Source organism: Cornus florida, unplaced genomic scaffold (genome assembly GCF_030987335.1).
Source record: "Cornus florida cultivar Cherokee Brave unplaced genomic scaffold, ASM3098733v1 CherokeeBrave_3.0.0_Hap2_Chr06, whole genome shotgun sequence".
Lineage (NCBI taxonomy): Eukaryota > Viridiplantae > Streptophyta > Magnoliopsida > Cornales > Cornaceae > Cornus > Cornus florida.
This window is the reverse complement of record NW_026775576.1, coordinates 62,331,969-62,341,595: the sequence shown is the minus strand read 5'-3', so window position 1 is coordinate 62,341,595 and position 9,627 is coordinate 62,331,969. Positions and strand designations below refer to the sequence as shown.

Below are 9,627 nucleotides of genomic sequence, written 5' to 3'. Positions count from 1 at the left end.
CTTCCTCTGAACATTAATGGTCCAGGAAATTGGAAAGATATTGATAAAAAAAAAAAAATGAAAGATTTATTAGTCGAATGAGGTCCTCTAAGAGATGCTAAACTTGAAATTTTTTCTAAAAATTCAAAAAATAGACATTTCTCTTCTACATATTACATTCGACACTTGTCAAACAGTGAAAAACATGATAGGAGATGGTTAATCCATTTGAGTTTTTTGGACAGAGTCTATTACTTTTGTTGTAAGTTGTTTAAATGTGATGAACAAAAAACTCATTTGGCAAATGAAGTAGTCAATGACTGGAAAAATCTTTATGACAAACTTAAAATTCACGAGACTAGTCATGAACACATTGTTAACATGGGGAATTAGATTGAATTAGAAATCAGATTACAAAAAAATGCAACAATCGATAAAAGTATAGAAGAAAAAATCAACAAAGATAGAGAACATTGGAGGCATGTATTATTGAGAATAATTTTCGTTGTGAAAACTCTTACTAAAAATAGTTTGGCATTCTATGGGGACAATGAGAAGCTTTATAAAGAAAATAATAGAAATTAAGTATAATTGAAATGATTGCTGAATTTGATCCAATAATGAAAGAGCACATTCGTCGAATTCAAGATAGACAAATTCATTACCATTATCTTAGTCATAAAATTCAAAATGAATTTATTCTTCGGATATCGAATGAAATCAAATGTGTAATCATTAAAAGGGTTAATGAAGCAAAATACTTTTCAGTTATTCTCAATTGTACTCTGGATGCAAGTCATGAAGAACAAATGTCATTTATATTAAGATGTGTTAATGTTTCAGCAAGTCCGATAAATGTAGAAGAGTTCTTTTTAGGATTTCTAAAGATGGATGATACAGTAGGGCAAGGGCTTTTTGATGAACTTGTAGATGCTTTGAAAGGTCTTGAACTTGATATTGGTGATGTAAGAGGACAAGTGTATGATAACGGTTCTAATATGAAAGGGAAACACAAAGGTCTACAAAAAAGATTACCAGATATAAATCCTAAAGCATTAATCAATACGCCGTGTGGTTGTCATAGTCTCAATCTTGCACTTTATGATATGGCAAACTCTTGTTCTAAAGCATTATCTTTTTTTAAAGTTGTGTAACGCATGTATTTATTGTTTTCATCTTCCACAAAGCGATGAAAAGTTCTCACAAACAATGTTAAAGGTTTTACACTGAAGCCACCATCACAAACACGTTGGGAAAGTTAACTAGAAAGTGTTAAAGTAATAAGATTTCAAGCTCCAGATATAAGAAATGCTTTATTCACTTAGCAAGTACTAGTTAAGATCCCAAGACAAAGAGTGATGTTGAGTGCTTAGCTACATATGAAATTGAGAATTTTGAGTTCTTACTTAGCATGAATATTTGGTTTGATATATTGAATGCTACTAACAAAGTAAGTAAAATCAATTTCAAGCTTTTTCTTTACTAAAGAGTAGATTTGAACAATTTCAAAAATATGACGACTCTTTTGGAATTTTGTTTAATTTGGAGAGGTTGAAGTCTGTAAATAATGATAGTTTGAAGTGTTTGATAAGTGCTTAAATGTTGCATATTTCAGTACCTAAGTTAGGGTATTTCAGTCTTTGCATCTATCTTAATTTCATGTTTTAGTCCTAATTTATGTTTATGTGTATTTCAGGGCAATAAAGTTAAAATGAGCTAAGAACGGTCCATTAAAGCCTTTTTAGAGTCAAGCAAAGATATTCAGAAAAAACTCAGAAAATAGCAAAAAGGAGGTCGCAGCCCATTGCTCGTATAGTGTGTTTATTCTTCAAAAGCGGTCAATCTCATGCCTTTGATGATGTTCCCAAAGATGAAGAAGCAAACTAATGAGCTCGGGGCCAAAATGGAGCTAAATAGGGCTTAAAGGAAATTTCCAACTCTGGGGGATCGATCCCCTAAGGTGGGGGATCGATCCCCCAGGACTTGGCAACATTACAGATTTTTTTTTTTATTGTTTGGGCTTATTTTGTGAACTATTGGGCTTTAATAGGGTTGTTACTTAAAGCCCAGTGAGCCATTAGATTAGGGTTAGTATTTATTTTATTTAGGTGAATATTATGATGATTGATTAAGTTTTATATTTTGTATCGTATATTTTTTTTTCTCTCTGGAAAAACACGGGAAAGAGGAGAAAAAGCAAGAACAGGCTAAGGTTTTGAGAAGAAGCTTAGAGATGATAAATCCAAGAATGGAGATTGTTCTGTCTTCAACTCCATCAACCATGAGTGGCTAATTCTCCTACTTAAGGTTGGATAAACCCTAAGCATGTAACCTATTCTCTCTCTCTTTTCATACTTGTTGGGGATTTATTTATGTAATAGATGTATAGGCTTGAATAACATGATTTAATTCTTTCAATTGTTTATTCGTATTAATCTCATGTTGTCTTATGTGTTATTGATGAATAAACAAGCTATACACTTGAATTCCTTATAAATTGATTCTTGTGATGTCTATGCATGTGGTTAATTAGTTGTAATCGTGTTCAAATTGATGGAAAATTACTTTTATTTGATGGATGGCACTACATGTTTAGGTTAATTTATTGTCTAATTAGTTTTAAATTCATGTTTAATTAGTTTAATTTAAGATTAATTAATTTAATTGCAATTCAATTATTAGATAAGTAGACCATCCATACTTATGTTTGAATTCTATACTTTTTGTCACAATTGCATTATCTTCTAGATTAATGTAATCTAGAATTGTAACTTGAATTGATGGACCATTCTTTAGATTGGTGAATTGCATTACACTTAGTTTATTTGTCATTAGGTATGCAATTCAATCTTGAAATTGATGCTTCATACTTTTCTTTGCAAGTATTAGTTACATTAGAATTACATTTAATTATTTCCCCAATTAGTTGAAAGTGAGTGAGTTAGGGAATGTGCTTAGTGGTGAATCCTATATCCTAAGTCTCTTTCCAATCTTTTATACTCTACTCTTTATTTGCATTATTAAGTTTAAAATTAGTCAAATCACAAAACCAAACCTTTTTAGCAATCACATAAGCACTAAAGTAGAATTCAACTCTGGAAAACCTATAATTGTTTAGATCTCTTAGGACGATCCCTGCTCACTTCATACTCCATAGTATAAGTGTTTAGTGGTTTTATAAATTTTAAAATATGGTACCCACTTGACATTATTTCTAAACCTAAAGTGTTGTGCATTATTTTGTGCACACGCTTGGTCGCACCATAGTTTTGGCACCATTGTCGGGGATCTAACGGTTTTTAAAATAATTGAATTAGACATTAGTTTTTTGTTGATTGTTTACTTTTAAGTCATTTTAATTTTAATTTTCTCATTTGATTTGTCAATTAGGTACTTGAAGCAAAGTGGAGCAAACGCTGGACTTAGAAACAATTAAAAAAAAAAAATTGAAGTTGCTTAAGGACCATTTGTAAGTTTCTCTTTAATTTTTTAGCTTAATTGTTTACTATCTTGCATGCTTTGGACAGCCCAATTGGAGGCTTAAATTGAATTGTTTTATTTTCAAGTCCAAGCATACCTTCTTGTAGAAGGCATCGGCCCGTGTGAAGGCATTTATTTGTTTTAAGTGCACTGATATTATTGAGGAGTTTGGGAACATCGTATGTGGAGGTTGAAATTTTGAAATGTTTGTGTGTTGACTTGTTCTAGTGTATGCAAGGTCGTAGATCACTTAATCGTCCTCTTGCTCCTGTAAATCAAAATCTCGAAATTTTTCTTCGGCATTTAAGAAGTAGTACTAGGGATAGTCATCTTAATCTTTCAAATTTTGATCTTCCATCACCTTTAATGGAAGACCCAATAGATCCAATTGAAGATCCCATTGTAGATTTTGGTCATGTGGATCATAATGGTGTGCACCACCCACCACAAGTTCATATTGTGGATCCTCAAGGTATGCATCCACCCTTGGGAATGCCACAACCAGTTAATCATACGGTGCAACAACCTAATCTAGGGATGCCAAGGCCAAATGTTGTTCCCCCAATTGGTGAGCAACAACAACAATATGTTCAAATGGCATACCCTCAACAAGGTCAAATGGCATATCATCAACAAGGTCAAATGCCATATCCTCCTCTCAATCCTCCAATGGTCCTTAGGGATCGTTACACTCCAAATCAATATAATGCACCCACTTCCATTCAATTGCCAAATTTCCATGCTCATCATTATGAGATTAAGGCTTCCACCATTAACATGTGCCCCCTTTTCTATGGGTTGAGTAATGAAGAGCCTTATAAACATTTAGATGAGTTCTTGGAAGTTTGTTCCACCATGAAAATCACGGATATTCCGGAAGAAGTCCTAAAAATGAAGCTTTTCCCTTTCACTCTTCGGGATAAAGCTAAATATTGGTTTAACAACTTGCGGCCAAATACAATCACCTCTTGGGCACAATTGCAACAAGAGTTCCTAAAGAAGTATTACCCCGCAAGTCGAACCAATGCCATGAGAACTTCCATTCGTGAATTTAAACAACAAGAAAGAGAACCCCTTCATGAAGCATGGGAACGTTTGAATGACTTGCTACGGAAATGTCCACATCATGACATTCCTTAGTGGCAATTAGTTCAATGTTTCTTTTCAAGTTTATCCGATGCCAATAAGGGCATTGTTGATGCTTCTTGTGGTGGAAGCTATATAAAAAGAAATGAAGATGAAATTTGGCTTCTTTTCGAAAAAATGAGTGAAAACTCAATGCATAGATCTTCATCTTCTAGGGGTGGTCACTTAGCAAATATGGGAGGCAAGAAAGCTCTAAATCAAATAAACTCTTCCATGGAAATTGCCGCCGAGGTCAAAAATCTTACTCAAAGATTTGATACATTTCTTTTGAATCAAGGTCCGGCAATTCAATCTTATTCTCGTCCTTTCAATGAAATGTGCATGATTTGTTCTAGTTACACTCACCATACTTCAAATTGCCCTCTTGGACAAGTCATACCAAGTGAGTCTCAAGAACAAGCAAATGCAGCTTTCATTCATCAAGGGAACAACCCTTATTCCAATACTTACAATCTGGGGTGGAAAAATCATCCTAACTTTGCATGGAGAAATCAAGGAGACGGTGCAAACCCTCCTCAAAATCAAGGTTACCAAGCAAAGTATGTTCCCCCACATCTCCAAAATCAAAATCAAAATTCTCAAGGTTACCGTTCTTCATTCTGTCAGAATGTGAATCATTACTCTCAACCTCAAGTACCAAATTCTCAATCCTATTCTCAACCTCAAGCATCAAATTCTCAATCTTACTCTAATCCAAATCAAGCACCTCCTAAAAGTTCTGTTTTTGAGGACAAAGTCTTGCAAGCCTTAGGTGATCTTCGAAAAGATAATCAATTGTTTCATTCTCACTCTCAATCAATTGCAAAACTTGAAGCTCAAATCGGGCAATTAGCTAATTCTTTAAATGTAAGAGAGAAAGGTAAGTTGCCTAGTCAAACTGAGACCAATCCTAAGGGGCAATTTATGGCGCAAGCAAGTCCTTCATCAGAATTTTCTGGAAATGAGCAAGTTCAAGCAATTACCACCTTGAGAAGTGGTAGGAAAGTGGATAATAAGGTAGAGGTACCTAAGGAGGATAATGAACTGAAGCAACCAAGTGGTAGCATCCGTCCCATTCCAAATCCTATTCCTATTTCTTTGGATACTAGTGGTTCCAAAATGGACATTCCGTCATCTTCATCATCATCTTCCCAATTAGAGAAGCTTTATGAGCCAAAAACTCCATTTCCTCAAGCTTTGAGAGAGACTTCATCATTTGGGAGACAAGAAGGGAAAATTCATGATATGATGGAAGTGTTTAAACAAGTAAAAATCAATCTTCCTCTTCTAGATGCAATTAGGCAAATTCCACCATATGCAAAGTTCTTGAAGGACTTGTGCACACAAAAGAGGAAGAGTAAGGGAAGGGACCTTAAGAAAGTGCTTTTAACGAAACAAGTGAGTTCCATCATTCTGTCTAACACTCCTCCTAAGTTCAAAGATCCGGGTGTTCCGACCATTTCTTGTGTTATTGGAAACCAAGAGGTTCGTAGAGCTCTCCTTGATTTAGGTGCAAGTATCAATCTCATTCAATACTCTGTTTTCTTGCAGTTAGGATTAGGGGACTTGAAGCCAACATCAGTAGTAATCCAACTAGCCGATAGATCAATTAAGAAACCAAGGGGAATTGTTGAGGATATTCTAATTAAGGTTGATAAATTTTATTTCCCGGTTGATTTTATGGTACTAGATACTGAGCCAGTCCCTAATCTCACCAATCACATTCCAGTCATCCTAGGAAGGCCATTCCTTGCCACTGCCAATGCCACCATTAATTGTAGATCCGGCATTATGGATATCTTTTTTGGCAACATGATGGTTAAACTTAATGTTTTCAATGTAAGTCAACATCCCACAGATGAAGACGAGTGTTTCCTAGTAGATGTCTTAGATGAAACCATAGAGGAGACTCTTCCTTCTATTCTCTCTAAGGACCCTCTTGAGGCGTGCCTTTGTGAAATGTTTGAAAGTTGTGGTTTTGACACAGAAGGATCCAAAAGTGAGGTGAATGCTTTGATGGACTTTGTGGCCACTTTGGATTACCCACCTTGGAAAAGCAAGAAAGAACCTCTTCCTTCACTCTCTAGTACTCCACCAGTTCCATCTCTCATCTCTCCTCCTATTCTTGAGCTTAAGCCCCTTCCATCAAATCTGAAATATGCCTTCTTAGGCCCAAAAGAGACTCTTCCGGTCATCATTGCTTCCAATCTTGAAAATGACCAAGAGAATGATCTTTTGGAAGTGCTTAAAGCTAACATATAAGCTATTAGATGGAGTGTGGCTGACCTAAAAGGCATTGACCCTTCTATTTGTATGCATCGCATACACATGAAAGAGGATGAAAGGCCATTTAGGGATGCTCAAAGGAGATTGAACCCAAATATGAAGGAAGTTGTCATGAAGGAGGTTGTGAAACTTCTAGATGCGGGAATCATTTATCCTATCTCTGATTCCAAGTAGGTTAGTCCAACTCAAGTGGTTCCTAAAAAGTCGGGAATCACAGTTGTTGAAAATGCTAAGGGTGATCTCATCTCGAAACGCACCGCCACGTCATGGCGTGTTTGCATAGATTACCGAAAGCTGAATTCTGCCACTAGGAAGGACCATTTTCCATTGCCTTTCATTGACCAAATCTTAGAAAGATTAGCTGGGCAACAATACTATTGCTTCCTAGATGGTTATTCAGGGTACAATCAAGTGGCCCTAGATCCATTGGATCAAGAAAAGACCACCTTCACATGTCCTTTCGGTACATTTGCTTATCGACGGATGCCTTTTGGATTGTACAATACTCCTGCCACTTTCCAAAGGTGTATGATGTCAATTTTTTCGAATATGGTGGAGAAGTATTTAAAAGTCTTCATGGATGACTTCTCGGTTTTTGGGTCCTCATTTGATTCGTGTCTCCAAAATCTCAAAAAAGTGCTTCAAAGATGTCGTGAGACTAATCTTGTGTTAAGTTGGGAAAAGAGTCATTTCATGGTTCAAGAAGGAATCGTGCTTGGACATGTCATCTCTAAAAGAGGAATAAGTAGATAGAGTGAAAGTTGAGCTAATTTCTGAATTGTCTCCACCTACTACGGTGAGAGAAATACGCTCCTTTCTAGGACATGCTGGTTTTTATCGCCGGTTCATTAAAGACTTTAGCAAAATTGCTAGACCCTTGTGCAACCTTCTTGCCAAGGACACTCCATTTGTCTTTGATGAAGCATGCCTAAATGCTTTTCATTAACTTCACACTCTTCTATCATCCGCTCCCATCATGCAACCTCCAAATTGGTCCTTACCCTTTGAGATTATGTGTGATACTTCCGACTTCGCAATGGGTGTTGTTTTGGGGCAACGGGTAGGTAAACTACCATATGCTATATACTATGCGAGTAAGACTTTCTCAGGTGCCCAATTAAACTATTCTACCACCGAGAAAGAGTTACTTGCCGTAGTATATACCCTTGATAAATTTCGGTCATATCTCCTAGGATCCAAGGTAATTGTGTTTTCCGATCATGCCGCTCTTAGGCATCTTTTAATGAAAAAGGAAACCAAACCTCGCTTGATAAGATGGATCCTACTTCTTCAAGAATTTAACTTTGAAATCAAGGATAAAAAGGGCTCCGACAATGTCGTTGCCGATCATCTGTCTAGATTAATGGTTAAATCTTTTCCAAATCTTGAAATTCATGAATCATTTCCGGATGAACAACTCTTTCAAATCTCAAACGGGACGTTGCCTTGGTTCGCCGACATTGTTAATTATCTTGTAACCAGCAAACTTCCCATTACTTGGTCAAAACAAGAAAAAGGACCGATTCTTTGCTACCATCCGGAAATACTATTGGGAAGATCCCATTCTATTTCGTTATTGTTCGGATCAAATCATAAAAATATGTGTGCTGAAAAGTGAAGTTTCGAGCGTCCTTGTATTTTGTCACACACTTGTTTGTGGTGGGCATTTCAGTGGAAAAAAGACCGCTTTGAAGGTTCTTCAGAGTGGGCTCTTCTGGCCCACTATCCACCGAGATGCCTATAACTTTTGCAAGGTGTGTGTTCGATGCCAAAAGTTGGGATCAATGTCAAAAAGAGACATGATGCCCTTAACTTCAGTCTTCGTTGTTGAAATCTTCGATGTATGGGGCGTAGACTTTATGGGACCATTCCCAATGTCTTATGGCTTTCAATACATCCTCGTTGCCATTGATTATGTTTCAAAATGGGTTGAGGCTTGTGATACCAAAACGAATGACCACTCCGTGGTAATTGCATTCGTTAAATCAAATATCTTTGCTCGTTTTAGTATGCCAAGGGCTATGATAAGTAATGGAGGAAAACATTTCTGTAATCAATTCTTGAAGCAACTTTTCTTGAAATACTCCGTTACACATAAAGTGGCCACTCCCTACCATCCCCAAACAAGTGGGCAAGTCGAGGTGTCAAACAGGGAAATCAAGCATATTCTTGAGAAAACTGTCAATCCGACCCGAAAAGATTGGTCAAGAAAATTGAACGATGCTTTGTGGGCTTACCGGACAGCTTACAAGACTCCAATAGGCATGTCTCCATATAGACTTGTTTATGGGAAGCCTTGTCATCTTCCGGTTGAGCTAGAACACAAAGCACTTTGGGCAATAAAAAAGGCTCAACTTTGATCTTGATAAGGCTGGAAAGGACCGTTTACTCCAACTCAATGAGCTAGAGGGATTGAGAAATGATGCCTATGATAGTTCAAAAATTTACAAGGTAAGGACAAAAGCATTTCATGATAAACATATTGTGAAAAAGTCCTTTGAAGCCGGTCAAAAGGCTTGGTTATTCAACTCTAGTCTCAAAATTTTCCTTGGAAAGCTTCGAACCAAATGGGAAGGCCCTTATCAAATTATCTCCATCTCACCTCATGGGGCGGTTGAACTTAAAAATCTAAAAGATGAAGGGACCTTCAAAGTTAATGGTCAAAGGCTTAAACCATACATTGATAAACAAACTTTTCAAAGAAATGTGGAATCTGCCCTCTTGGTAGATCCCATTTACTTTGGAGATTGAGAACAT

At 36.5% G+C, this 9,627-nt stretch overlaps 1 non-coding gene across 1 annotated transcript; it reads right to left on the bottom strand.

The window, feature by feature from the left end:
- Positions 1-4,485: 4,485 nt before the first annotated feature.
- On the bottom strand, positions 4,486-4,592 carry LOC132315253 (small nucleolar RNA R71). The gene has a single exon (XR_009483610.1). It is a non-coding gene; the product is annotated as a small nucleolar RNA R71 (small nucleolar RNA).
- Between the last annotated feature and the right edge of the window lie 5,035 nt (positions 4,593-9,627).